The sequence below is a fragment of the Chiloscyllium plagiosum genome, chromosome 14, assembly GCF_004010195.1.
Source record: "Chiloscyllium plagiosum isolate BGI_BamShark_2017 chromosome 14, ASM401019v2, whole genome shotgun sequence".
NCBI lineage: Eukaryota > Metazoa > Chordata > Chondrichthyes > Orectolobiformes > Hemiscylliidae > Chiloscyllium > Chiloscyllium plagiosum.
The window spans coordinates 37454835-37470017 of record NC_057723.1 but is presented as its reverse complement, the minus strand read 5'-3'; the positions used below and the strand labels follow the sequence as shown (position 1 = coordinate 37470017).

General features: G+C 41.8%; 1 protein-coding gene across 11 annotated transcripts in view; it reads left to right on the top strand.

Moving 5' to 3' along the window:
• The first annotated feature begins 14700 nt into the window (after positions 1-14700).
• Positions 14701-15183, top strand: part of LOC122556642 (mitogen-activated protein kinase 9) — a 57852-nt gene continuing 57369 nt past the window's right edge. For 4 of the 11 annotated variants that reach the window (XM_043703598.1, XM_043703599.1, XM_043703600.1 and 1 more), the window contains exon 1: positions 14703-14908. The gene's annotated coding sequence lies outside the window, so the exon portion shown is untranslated. Of the gene's footprint in view, positions 14909-15183 lie in introns of all 11 variants that reach the window. The other 7 variants (XM_043703604.1, XM_043703595.1, XM_043703605.1 and 4 more) reach the window with 3 other exon arrangements.

Here is a 15183-nt window from a genome sequence, read left to right as displayed (position 1 = left end):
TGCTAATGTACTTTATACTCTGGTCTCTCTCTAGCTATTCTCAAATCCCAAGAGCCCTACACCAGTCAAGCACCTTACATTGTCAATATGATGGTGCAAGATAAGAAGGCATGAACTTTTTTTTGGTGGATTTGCCCATTCTATGCAGTGAACACAGTATTTGAAGATAAAGATAGGATTTCCAAACTGCAGCTAGACACAGTCTAGTTGTGTTCAAAGGTACATAAGCTACTCAGATTTAACAAGTAGGAATGATTTATGGAGAAGTCTCATCACTATTGCTCATGAAAGTACTAAGGTCCATGTGTAATTTACCCCCTTTTGAATTATACCTGAAACCTTCATCTTTAGTCCAATGTTGGCAAACATGATTTGGAGATGCCAGTGTTGGACTGGGGTGTACAAAGTTTGTGTGATTTTTAACTTAACTTTGGCAAAGACAGCTAAGGATTATTGAAGGAGACATTAGAGAACAAGGAGTAAAAGGCATTACTTTTCCATTATGGTAGTGAAAGTTTAGAAGATATAGTCAAAATGCTTACATCCGAACTAAATGCTAACACAACTACAAGTGCTTTGCCATGAAAAAGGGCATCAAAGAAAAATGCTATATAAAAGGACCATCTTCAGAGCACAAGACATTGAGACAATTGACCATATTACAGATGCTTGAGATGGCTCGAAACCAAATGTGACTTTGGTGAAATTGAACAGGTAGAAAGGGAAATAAAAACACCAATCATTGAAGAGTGCTTCTCCAACCAATTACATCAAAAAGTATTGGGGAAAAGACTGCTGCTGGGAGCTATCAAGGATATCATCATTCTCTGAGTTTGGAGCCATTAAAATTGAAGCTATTGAAAACTAGGCTCCTGTGAACAGTGCTCACACCTCCTGTCTCAATAAACCAAAGCAAAAATAGTTGCTTCACAACAGATGTATCCAAGCAATACTTTCACTGCATTAGTACTTATACATGACCGACTCCCACTCTCAATGTCTCCCTTTACCTGAGGCGTTCTGACCCTCAGGTTAAAACACCACCATTCATCTCTCTCTTAAAGAGCAGCCCTTTTGGACTGTGGCAACTTTACCTTTATTTACTTACCTACACTGGACAGACTGTCCTGCAAATAGTAAACAGTGCAAAGACTGTGGAAAACCCAACCACCTTGCTCATGTTTATTGCTCTTCAACACAATCAGTTACCAAGAGCAATACTAAGACAGGAGTGTGATATGCATATCACAGCAAAAGGGCAAGAGAACACAGCAAAAGTAGAGGCTGATGACCCTAGATATATTTGAGTGCTATCTTTCAGTTGCAGCGAATAGCCATTTGTGCTTGTGACCATTTGCTGCTCAAGTGTTCTCACAGACATTGGAGCATCTGTCAATGTCATGAGAGTCAAAACATACAACAAACTTCAGGGCTGGACCATGCTCTGCATATTAGAGAATGAGAAAAGTTTTGCCTTACAAGAGTGGCAAACCTTTTAAAAATTCTTGGTGCTTTGAAATGGACACTAGCTCAAATGGTGGTATTTATTGTTTTACCTGAGAAATCTGTCACGCTGTTCAGTTTTTCATACAACACTAGATTTGCACATGATTTTCATCACTTGCACAATTCCTGTTCATACCAACAACATTCTGAATTGTATGTGGACTAGTTCACTGATAATAAAAAATTGAAAGAGATGACATGTAAGTTGCAAGTAGATCCCGCTGTGTCTCGAGTAGCGCATGAACATGGTGAATACCAATATTGTATCAGCCAATGGACTGAGAAGGAATTTCTGTGCTAACTTGTCCTTGATATTCAAAACGTTGGCAATGAGCCTGCTACTTTGATCTTACTCATGCAAGTAATTAGGAAAGCGGAAAGCAAGAACCAGATTAGAATCAAAACAGTTAAATAACTTGTTCAACAATCCACATGCCAAACTACCTATTGAAATAAGTATGTTGGATACAAAAATCACCAGAATACTAACTTTGGATTGAGTATCAGCCAGGCAAGCTCAATAACATGGACTACCTTTTGCAATATCCATTGCCGACATCAGTCCTACTAGTGTGAGGGAAATGTTGCTGAACAATTTCATTGAATAACTTTAAATGTGAAGCCAAAGTCACTGAAATTAGTTGACATCAAAGTTCCAGCAAAACAAGATGAGACATTACAACAATATATAAGTTATGGAATCACGAAACTGGAAAGGCATGATTGGAAGAGTTTCTTCAAACAATTACTCACCTCTATAAAGTCTTCACAATCTCGAAATTAGCTAACTGTTACAATCACCTCTGATCTTGTCATACACAACTACTTTGTTATGCCACAATCAAGGGAATGAGTTATTGATATATCACATAAGGGCCACCAGGGAATTGCCAAAACCAAACAGCACCTTAGAGAAAAGTTTGATTTTCAGGAATTCACCATATGGGGTTGAACATAAGATCAGTGTTTGCCATCACAAGCATTCACAATGTCAAACTTCTGTGATCATCTTGAGATGACTGAGCTGCCTCCAGGACCATGGATTGATGTTAGTGATGATTTCCTCAATCTCCATGGGGTGAGCACCTATTTTGTTGTTACTGATGATTGCAGTGGATTCCCAGTGGTGGAAATTGTTTACGTCAGCCTCAACAAAAATAACCACCCCAAAGTTTAACCTGAATTTCACCTTGTTTGAATTTCCTCAAATGGTAAGATATACTTAATGGTAAGATCCTAGGGAGTGTTGCTGAACAAAGAGACCTTGGAGTGCAGGTTCATAGCTCCTTGAAAGTAGAGTCACAGGTAGATAGGATAGTGAAGAAGGTGTTTGTTATGTTTTCCTTTCTTGGTCAGAGTATTGAGTACAGGAGTTGGGAAGTCATGTTGCAGCTGTACAGGACATTGGTTAGGCCACTTTTGGAATATTGTATGCAATTCTGGTCTCCTTCCTATCAGAAAGATATTGTGAAACTTGAAAGGGTTCAGAAAAAAATTACAAGGATGTTGCCAGAGTTGGAGGATTTGAGCTATTGAGGGAGGTTGAATAGGCTGGGACTGTTTTTTCCTAGAGCATCGGAGGCTGAGGGGGTGACCCTATAGAGGTTTATAAAATCATGAAGGGCATGAATAGGGTAAATAGACAAGGTCTTTTCCCTGGGGTGGGGGAGTCCAGAGGGCATAGGTTTAGGATGAGAGGGGAAAAATATTAAAGAGACCTAAGAGGCAACATTTTCATGCAGAGTGTGGTGTGCGTGTGGAATGGGCTGCCAGAGGAAATGGTAGAGGCTAGTACAATTACAACATTTAAAAGGCATCTGGATGGGTGTATGAACAAGAAGGGTTTGGAGGGATATGGGCCAAGTGCTGGAAGGTGGGACTAGATTGGGGTGAGATATCTGGTCAGCATGGATGAGTTGGATCGAAGGGTCTGTTCCATATTGTACATCTCTATGACTCTAAGTGACAAAGGATTTCCATTCACAAGAAGGCGCAGTATATTTGTGAACTGTCTATATTTCATTCATTGAAATATCACAACTTGTTGCCTGTGTGCCAATGGAGAAGCTGTGAAATCTCTGTATACCTTGAGAAAAGTGATTCTTATGGTTACAGTTGAGAGCAAGTCATGGAAACATGAGGTGTATCCATTCTCTACACTTAAACTACTGGAAAGCTAACTGCTACAACTGTTTTTGCACAACTACTCACACAACTACTGGAAAGCTAACTGCTACAACTGTTTTTGCACATTCCATGCACACACATCTTCCTGAGTTACTCTGCAGAGCTAATGCTCAACCTTTGCATAAACATACTAAGAATGAGAGTAAATGCAGAGCAAAACATGAAATTTAGGACTGCACCACCAAAACCAGATGAAATGTTTGTGTATTGTGCTGGTCATGTTGGAAAACAACAATCCTTTATGATATCTGTACAAAAGGATAAATGATTGCTGTTAAGCATAGTTCATTAGAACATCACACAAAATGTGTCATTCTTCAAAACTGAAACCACCAGTTGCAAGAACTGAATATGATTGCAACATCCACACCTCAGATGAAGAACATAGCTCAAATGTGAGCACACCCAATGTGAGATGATATAGAATCATAGAGATGTACAGCATGGAAACAGACCCTTCAGCCCAACTCATCCATGCCAACCAGATATCCTAAATTAATCTAGTCCCATTTGCCAGCACTTGACCTATAACCCTCTAAACCCTTCCTATTCATATATCCATCCAAATGCCGTTTAAATATTGTAATTGTATTAGCCTCCACCACCTCCTCTGGCAGCTCATTCCATACATGCAACACTCTCTGTGTGAAAACGTTGCCCTTTAGGTCCCTTTTAAATCTTTCCCCTCTCATCCTAAACCTATGCCCCCTAGTTATGACTCCCCCATCCCATGGAAAAGACTTTGTCTATTTACCCTATCCATGCCTCTCATGATCTTATAAACCTCTATAAGGTCACCCCTCAGCCTCCGATACTCCAGGGAAAACAGCCTCAGCCTATTCAGCCTCTCCCTGTAGCTCAAACCCTCCAATCCTGGCAACATCCTTGTAAATCTTTTCTGAACCCTTTCAAGTTTCATGAGAGAAAACATCCACCATATTTAGTGACCATGTTATAACATTAAAAATAACACCATGTGATTTTTAACTTTGTACATCCCAGTCCATTACCAGCACCTCCAAACCATGTTACAACATAAACTATTTTCAGTTGATGAAGAAATCTCTTTGCTCATTGTCTAAATGGAATGTATTAGTAAATTAATACAAATTTGAATATGGAATGAGTTGAATGGTCTAGATATACATAAGTTTGCTGTTTATGCTTCAGCGATGAATCACTGAAATATGTTTTGTCACTCATTTATTAAAAAAAGGAGGATGATGGGATGCAGTTTCCCCTCCTTGCAGGTGGCAAATAGTGAGAATGATTGAGTGGGTTACCCCTGGAGAAAAACTCATCCATGTCTCACCAATTCACTTTCAGATCTGGGGGAGAAGGTCCATGGGTAACCACTACTAATTCACATCTGTAGGTGATAAATTAATGACCACTTAGGACTTCAACTCACCACTTCCCAGATCATCTACCTCTCTGGTGGGTGAGAAAGGTTGCTACTTTCCCAACTGGTCTCTGTAAACTAGCCCCCGCCCTTGCTTTTGGCTCCCCAGTCTCCTTCTCCCCTGAAAAGTATTAGAAGAATTTAGCTACCCACTGCTGGAGCTCCTAAGGGATAGGTCAAAATCAGCAGACTTTAGAACCTGGGTCGCCAATGTTAAGGTCTATAATTCACCAATGAACTCACCCATGGTCATCTGTTAGCTCTTAATAAGCTGATTGGTGCGCAATTGAATAATTTTTCTCGAATTTGAGGGTTGGGTGTTAATTCTCGACTATCATGCTTCTCCCCACAGACAAAAGAAAAATAAATTCTGTCCATTGTGGTGCAGTAGCTTAAAATTGTAATGTATATATTGTTTGCTTGTGGTCACCATGTGAAGTAACACCAGTAAAGGGATCTGGAAGAAGCCGTAGAAAGCACGGAGTAACTATAAAAAAAGACCAATTAGATTACTTACAGTGTGGAAACAGGCCCTTCGGCCCAATAAGTCCACACCGACCCGCAACCCACCCAGACCCATTCTCCTAACACTATGGGCAATTTAGCACAGCCAATTCACCTAGCCTGCACATTTTTGGATTGTGGGAGGAAACCGGAGCACACCCACACAGACACGGGGAGAATGTGCAAACTCCACACAGAGAGTCGCCTGAGGCGGGAATTGAACCCAGGTCTCTGGCGCTGTGAGGCAGCAGTGCTAACCACTGTGCCACCGTGCCACCCCCAATATTGGCTTTTTGTTTATTTTGGCCTGTCTCTAGCTGTTTTCAAATCCCAAGAATCCCATACCAAACAAGAACCTCAAATGATGTATATCCGGAATGCCACATCATTTTCTACTGCAGTCAAGTGCTTAGCAGTAATTTATCAGTCTGCAGCAGCTCGTGACGTCTGTAAGATAAAGTCAACATCAGTTCTGGTATCTGTATAAAATAGTTTAGTTATTTCAAACATCTGGGGAGCCTCAAGAAATAGTGTCCAAAATTCCCAATTTTTTCTAATATGGAAGAGTATGATATTGTAAAACGAGCTTAGCAAGAGGTTTGAAATGCATGGGTATGATTGAAAATGCACTCTTAACTGTTGTAATATTTTAAAAAATCAATTATAGGCTAAGGCCTTTAAAACTTTAATGAAGATTTAAGTCAAAGGGAGAAAAGTAATTTTGTATACACTTATGACTTATTTACAAAATATGCAATTTTCTTATTTATTTCACAAATTAAAAGTTACATTTACTGAGAAATGTTGCTTGAGGCAAATAGCTATATCTGTACAACAATGCCTCTGAGTGGCCAACGCATAGAACTACAGTTTCACAGAACTGGGTTCCGAAAGGCAATCAACCTGCTCTTGTTTTATTTTATTTTATTCATCCTCAATTGCCCAGAGCGCAGTTGATAGTCAACCACAGTACTGTGGGTCAGGAATCACATGTAGGCCAGACCAGGTGAGGATGGTAGTTTCCTTCATTAGAGGACAATGGTGAACCACTTAGGTATGTCCTGATAGTTGATAGTGGTGTTATGGTCATTATGAGACTCTTAATTCACGATTAGATTAGATTCCCACCAGTGTGGAAACAGGCCCTTCGGCCCAACCAGTCCACACAGACCCTCCAAAGAGTAACCTACGCAGAACCATTTCCCTTTAACTAATGCACCTAATACCTGCACATGTTTGGACTGTGGGAGGAAACCCGCACAGACACAGGGAGAATGTGCAAACTCCACACAGACAGTCACCTGAGGCTGGAACTGTACCGGGTGATGTGAGGCAGTAGTGCTAACCACTAAGCTACCGTGCCGCCCAGCACATTCTATTCCCACTACAGGATGAGAGTTTGGGATTTAGAACCAGATATTGGCCAAATTGGCCAAATTTAGTGGGCGGCACAGTGGCACAGTGGTTAGCACTGCTGCCTCACAGCGCCAGAGACCCGGGTTCAATTCCCGCCTCAGGCGACTGACTGTGTGGAGTTTGCACGTTCTCCCCGTGTCTGTGTGGGTTTCCTCCGGGTGCTCCGGTTTCCTCCCACCAGGGTCAGGTGAATTGGCCATACTAAATTGCCTGTAGTGTTAGGTAAGGGGTAAATGTAGGGGTATGGGTGGGTTTCGCTTCGGCGGGTCGGTGTGGACTTGTTGGGCCAAAGGGCCTGTTTCCACACTGTAATCTAATCTTATCTAAATTTCTAACTAACTGTCTCCTCTCCACCTGCTTCACTAAGGCCTCTCGCACTGCCTAAAGTACCTGGGTGTCCTATCTGTGGCACTTTGCTTTACTTGTTTTTGTCTTTCTTTGATCAAAGATTTCCTTAAATTGTTCCAGCTTGGCTGCGGCCTGAGTGCATATCCCCTTTAAAAGGGGCAGGTTCTTTAGAAAGAACAAGCTAGCTATGTTTTGTATTAATTGCAAATGGCCTGGGATTTTCACAGAGCACACAGTCAGGCAGCAGCTATTTTGTACTGGGCTGCGTATTGAAATCACGTTGATAACCAAGCAGAATGATGTATGTAGGATTGTTTCAGCCACAATCTCTTTGCTGGGAAATTGGCCAAATTCATTTTTTAACCTAGTACTCTAATCAAACCTTATCCGAGGTCTTGCACAGTCATTCAGTAGGTCAGGAGAAAAATACTCAATCATGTTCCTTAATTTATAGTCAATTTTCCTGTAATACGCCCTGACATCGTATTCAATCTAGTTATCACTTCATTGCATTGGTCATGAATATTTGGAGATTCAGAAGGAATAGAATATAAAATAGGGTAGCCTTTTATAAAACTACACAAGGCACTGGTTAGACCACACCTAGAATACAGTTTTGTTCCCCTTATCTAAGGAAGAATATACTGGCATTGGAGGCAATCTGGTAAAGGTTCACGAAGTTATGACGAGAGGTTGAGTGAATTGGGCATGAATTCATTGGATTTTAGAAAAAATAAGAAGTGACTTGACAGGGTAAATGTGGATAGGTTGTTTCCGCTTGTGGGAGATTCTAGGTCCAAAGGGCATAATCTCAGTTCGGGTCACCCAAATAGTTCACAACTGAAAAGATTTTTTTTTCTCTCTGACGGTAGTGAATCTGTGGAATTCTTTACCACAGAAGACTGTTGATGATGGTCAAATGTATTGATTTTTGAGATAGACAGGTTTTTAATCAGTAAGAGAATCAAGTATTATAGAGGAAAGGCAAGAAACTCGAGTTGAGGATTATCAGATCAGCTATGATCTTAATGAATGGTGAGGCAGAGTCCATGGGCCAAATGGCCTACTTCTCCTCCTATGTCTTCTGATTTTATGCTCCTGACATACCCTCCTGCACTCTTCATTGAACCAGGATTGATCCCATGACTTGATAATAATGTTGGGAGCCATGAATATGTTGGGCCATGAAGCTGCAGCTTGTTTGAGTATAAATCTGCTGTTGCTGATGGCTCAGAGCATCTCACAGATGCCCAATCTTGAGTTGCACTTCTGTTCCAAGTGTATCTCATTTAGCACAGTGACAGTGCCATGCAGTGCGATGGAGGATACCTTCAATATCCCATTAATCTCTGCAGGATGTATCTGTCGCAGTCAGATTGGTGAGGTTGAGGTTAAGTATGTTTTTTCCTCTTAGTGGTTCCATCACCACTTGCCAAAGACCAAGTCTGGCATCAATGTCTTTTAGGACTTGACCACCTCAGTCAGTAGTGATGCTGTTAAGTCAGGATTTGTGATTCAAATCTCCTACCCATTCTGCGCCCTTACTACCTTCACTGCTTTCTCCATGTAGTGTTCAACATGGAGGAATATTAATTAAGCAGCTGAGAGAAGTGATAGGTAGTTTCCTTGCCCAGATTCAACCAGATGCCATGAGACTTCAAGGAGTGTGGAGTCAATTTTGAGGATTTCCGAGAGAATTTCTCCAAACTGTAAAAATTGTGCCCACCACCTCTACTGAGTCTGTCCAGGAATGATTGTAGTGTCATATCCAGGGATGATGGTAATGTCCAGATCAATGTGTTTAAGGTATGATTCTGAGAATATAAATATGACAGGCTTTTACTTGATTTGGTCTGTGAAGCATCTTTTCCCCTTTTACCACTCGCCCCCCCCCAGATGTTAGTAAGGAGGATTCTGCAGGGTTCAGAGGGATGGGTTTACTGCCACTGTTTCCCATGTCTAGGTTGCTGGCAGATATACATCTAGATTCATTCCTTTGAGACTTTTTAGCAACTGACTACCTTGCCAGGCCATTTCAGAGGGAATTTCTAAGTCAACCACATTGCTGTGCTCTGCAGTCACATATATGCTTGATCCTGTAGGAGATGGCAAATTTCTTTCCCTAAAGGACATTAGTGAATAAGTGTTTTTTTTTAAATGACATTTAACAGTGGTCATCATTAGACTTTTATTTCCAGATTTTTAAAAACATTCAAATTCCACCATGTCTTAATGGTGAAATTCAAACCCAGGTTCCCAGAACAGTTACTGAGTCTCTGGGTTGATAGTCCAGTGACAATCCAATACATCATCACTTCCTTGTGCCCACTATACCGCTATGAGCCTTGGTCAAGATAATGCAGCATTGTGGAAATGACATTTGACATGGTCGTGCCAACAACATTCAGCAGCTGAAAAGGACTTAAATCAATAGTTACGGCTGTAATGCAATATCACCATTTTCACAATGGGGAGTGATTGTGTGTGTAGTATAACTGAGCACATTCTTGATTCTGCCAAAGCTGACAGAGGAAATGAATGGTATTTTCACTGCAGCATTCAGTTTTTGGTACAGTGTCCTTCTTGCAATTGTCCCATTTGCCATCATGACTCCAGGCCCTCCCCCTTGCCAGTTAAGAAGCGAGCCTGGCTCTTTCTCAGCTCTCAGTCGTTACTGTTTGTTGCAGCTCTTCAACTCCTTAGTTGGGAAAAGAATAGAATTCATGGACAGATACAAACTAAGAGTGATATTAAGCCCTTGAGCCTAATTTGATGAAATAATGTCTGATCTGATTGTAGCCTCTACTTTCCAGTTCACCTCCAAACCCTTTGACTCCTTTGCCAATCAAGGATCTATCGAACACAGCCTTTAAATAGTAAATGATCCAGCTTCCATAGCTATCTGGGGAACCGAATTCAATTCCACCAATTAACAATTCTCAGAAGAGAAAAAATATCTGAGTATCTCTGTCTTAAATGGGAGGCTCTTATTTTTAAATTGAGTGCATATTCATTTTTTTGATTCATATGTTAAAACACTGAAATCCTCTTGCAGGACAGAATTTTGCAGGGACTTGGGGGAGGGGTGTTGGGAATGCGATAGGTGGAAGGAGGTTAAGGTGAAGGTGATAGGCCGGATCACCTTCCTCATTCCTGAAGAAGGGTTCATGCCCGAAACGTCGATTCTCCTGCTCCTTGGATGCTGCCTGACCTGCTGCGCTTTTCCAGCAACACATTTTCAGCTCTGATCTCCAGCATCTGCAGTCCTCACTTTCTCCATTGGTTAATATGCTCTTGTTGAAGAATTGCCACTTAATTAACAGCACTGTCGAGACTACTTTACATCACTTTGAAGAGTAGGTTCTTCCTCCCCCTGTATTTGGCTCTGACTGTTGAGTGATGTATTGCAACATAATGATTCCTTGAAACTCTTCCCTAATGGGGAAAATTAAATCAAATTAAAAGGCCTTTGGTTACCTAGATCTGTTTTGTCATTTTTTATGATGCGGATTAGATTAGCTTTTTTTTTAACATCCAAGGGAATTGTTCCGATACCCAGTCATCTATGCAGGATTCAGGAAAGTGACTAGTATAACAAATATCCCCTCACATGTAGCTCACTTGGATAGATATCATCCTACCTGGCTACTCTATAATCTTAAATATCCTCATTCTAACTAAACCAATATGTTTGATAATGTTAACAATTTCTTATTACTGTAATAAAACTGATAGTTGAGCATCATCCAGGAACTCATTTAATATTTTTGTTATACCCCATGTCATTCATACAGTGTTTTTCTGAATTCTTCAGTGACAAACTGTGCTTTGTTCTCTGAAGAACACATTTTAAAAAAAAATCATTTTCATACATTGAAAGAAAATGTTGGACTATCAGAGGGGTTTGGAACGATTATTAGAGGTAAAAAGAAGACATGTTTCTGAAAAATTCAGCAGAACTTAAGGTGAGAAAATCACTGGACTTTGACATGGATTGGAAGCTTTGGAAAACGTTAGGGTAGAAAGCAAAGATTCAACAATGTTTAATCAACTCTCTTCATTCATGAAAATTATGTCATCAGACTGAAAAGAAAGGCAGAGAAGTCAGGTTAATATAGACTGGTATGGTAAACTTATAGATAGAAGAGTATAAAGGTGGTAGGAGTAAACTTAAGAGGGAAATCAGGAGAGCAAAAAGAGGACATGAAATAGCTTTGGAAAATAGGGTTAAGAAGAATCCAAAGGGATTCTACAAATGCATTAAGGACAAAAGGATAAATAGGGAAAGAATAGAGCCCCTTAAAGATAGCAAGACCACCTGCGTGTGGAACTGTTGGAGATGCGTGAGATACTAAATGAGTATTTGCATCAGTCTTTACTGTAAAGCAGGATATGGAAGATGGAGAATGTGGGGAAATAGTGACATCCTGAAAAATGTCCATATTACAGGGGAGGAGGAGCTGGACATTTTAAAACGCATAAAGGTGGATGCATTCCTGTGACCTGATCAGCTATCATCATAGAATCCCTACAGTGTGGAAACAGGCCATTTGGCCCAACAAGTCCACACCAACCCACTGAAGAGTAAACCCCCTAAACCCATTCCCTTATCTTATTACTGTACATATTCCCTGACTAATGCACCTAACCCACACACCTTGGATACTATGGGCAATTTAGCATGGCTAATTCACCTAACCTGCACATCTTTGGACTGTGGGAGGAAACCCACACAGACATGGGGAGAATGTACAAATCCCACACAGTCGCCCGAGGCTAGAATCAAATCTGGGTCGCTGGCATTGTGAGGTGGCAGTGCTATCCACTGAGTCACATGCGACCATCGAACTCTAGGGGAAGCTAGGGAAGAGATTGCTGGGCCCCTTGATGAGATACTTGTGTCACCAATAGCCACAGATGAGGTACTGGAACACTGGTTAATGTTGTGCCACTATTTAAGAAAGGTGGTAAGGAAAAACCAGGGAATATTAGACTGATGAGCCTGGCATTGGTAGTGGGCAAGTTGTCCAGAGGGACAGAATATACATATATTTGGAAAGGCAAGGACTGATTAGGGATGGTCAATGTGTCTTTGTGCACAGGAAATCGTGTTTCATGAACTTGATTCAGTTTTTTGTCCATTCAAGGACAAGCCAAACAGAGATATGCACAAGAATTCCTAGAAGCATGCCATACCAACCAGAACTCTGTCAACAAACACATTGACTTGGATTCCATTTATTACCTCTCGAGAAAAAGAACAGGAAATGATGTCACCACAGAAAATGACATTACCAACCCAAGAAAACCCAAACAGATAAATAGAAAGCAAGAAACACCAGTAGGGCTTCGTCCGGAGGCTCACTGAAGATGTTATCTAGTATGGTGATGAAACATTTGAAAATGAACCTTCCAGCTCAGCGAGCAAACCTACATCCAGAACCTCAGCCTGATCTACAAATCTTCTCAAAACTTGCTAATTATGAAGATTCTTCTGCATCCTCCACATGCTCTATGTGATATTGAATTGAATTGGCTTTATTGTTTCTTGCACTCTAATGAGTTACAGTAAAAACTTTACAAGTCACCACTTCTGGCACTACCTTAGATGCAAGATACCTAATTACAGATTCTTCAGTACAAGTTCTGAGCAAAGAACAGATAAATAAAGAAATAAAAAAGTCCATCATTAGAGATCATAGGAATAAATTAGAAAATAGAGAAATAAAAAGTTCAGTATGACAGTCCTTCCAACCCAATCCATACTGGCACCCAGCCTCCAGTCCCTGCGCGCCTGACTTCAGACCACCAAGCTTCACCTCGAGGCTCTTGAGGCCTGGAGACCTTAGTAGGTGTGCACATTAGGCGTAGCTATTTTATTGTCCCTCACACTAGCAACTAGCAGCGGTAGTGCTTATTTTTCCCCAGCACCAATGTCATGTGTGTGCAGATGTCGGACACAGTGAAGAACAAAAAGTGTGTAAATATTTATATTCCACCACCAGGAAGAAAGGAAACACCCGAGTGGTCAGTGACAAGCACTGCCCTTCTCAAAAGGGCAATGCTGCATGATCAAACAGTGAAGGGATTAAATCAGAGTTGGAGGGGGAAATAATACACTCCACTCCCCGCAGTGAGGAGTAGATATTTTATCTATGGCTTCACTAATGACTTATTTAGAATTGGCAAATCAGCCTTGCTTTTAGTACTCCATGACTCTGAATTTCATCAAGTATCGTGATGATACAAGAGCCCTAGCATAGCAAGGGCAGAGAGTGGTTCAGGGCTTATAGAAGTTTATAAAATCATGGGGGGGTATATATAGAGTTAATGGGAGTTGTCTTTCCCCCAGAATGCGGGATTCCAAGACTAGGGAGCACATTTTTAAGATGAGTGGAGAGAGATTTAAAAAAGACAATGAGGGGCAAATGTTTTACACAGATGGTGGTTAGTGTGGAATGAACTTTCTGAGGAAGTGGTAGATGTGGGTCCAATTACAACGTCTGAAAGATATTTGGATAAATACATGAATAGGAAAGGTTTGGAGGGATATGGGCCAGGAGCATGCAGATGGGATTAGTTTAGTTTGAGATTATGTTTGGCATGGACTGGTTGGACTGAAGGGCCTGTTTCCAAGCTGAATGACTCTGTGACCAAAACATAGAAACTGTCCACAATCTTGTTCTTGAGTGTTTGGTACTGTTTCATTGGTGAGTAGAAGGATTCAAAGGAGTCATTAACCGCAAGACGAATTTCTGTCAAACCGAGAGGATCAATGGCTGGTGTCGACTTGCAGGGAAGAAATATTTTGTAAGACATAGTTGATGAATGAGGACTTAACTGGGATGATAATTCCATAGATGAGAACTGTGTAGCTGCTACTGTGGAAGCATCAGCAACAGGAGACACCAAGTATGCGTGGTGGGGGGCGGGGCGGAATAAGAACGTTTACAAAAATAAACCTGCAGTAAGAAATCTGGTGCACCAGCGTATGTCGAGGTCAATACGGGAGCGCTAATAACGTGAACCAACTCTGGATCCATCTTTCACATTAATGCACCTATATCTTTTCCCATATCACTTTATTTATTTTCTCGGGATATCAAAGGACTCTTTTATGCGAAAGCCCAGTTATAAGAGAAACAAGCTTTCGCTAATTCCGACATTCTGGTAACTGAGACTCTGCAGAGCAGTCTGACTTGTCACGATACCTATCAGCCCGCCTCCGTCAGGCAGTGATTGGTAACTATGTCCCCGTGCTCGTGATGCGGGTGGTTAAGCCCGCTGTCAATCACTTTGCCCCGCCCCCCCGGGGGGTGTGGGCGCGCGCTGGCGGTTGGGACGCGCTGACGTCGCTGAATGTTTAGCGGCGCTCGAGCAACCATGGCAGCCGCTCGGTGACAGCTCGGCGGCTTCTCTCCCACCGTCCTTCCCTCTCAGTGAACTGCCAGCCTGATCCCCGTTGCCGAGGGGAGGATTTCTCCCCCTGGTTTGTTTTTAACTCACTTTGGAACTTTGCTCTTCCCTTACGGCGGTTGTGTTGAGGTAGGTGCTGACTTACCAGGCCGCCCCGTACGCATCCTTGACTAAGGCCTTTATCAGCGATTCCCGAGCGGAAAGTAGCTGCCGCAGGGCCTCGACTTGGATTCGCTGTGCATTCAGCGGCCCGGCCTGGTACCGGTTCCGCTATTCCGGGGGAAGGCAGGAAGACGAACCACCCATCCCCGATAACCAACCCACAAACTTGTTACCTTCCAATTACCTCCCCACCCCAACCCTCTCTCATGGTGATTCCATCCCTCCCCCCCCCCCCCCCCCAC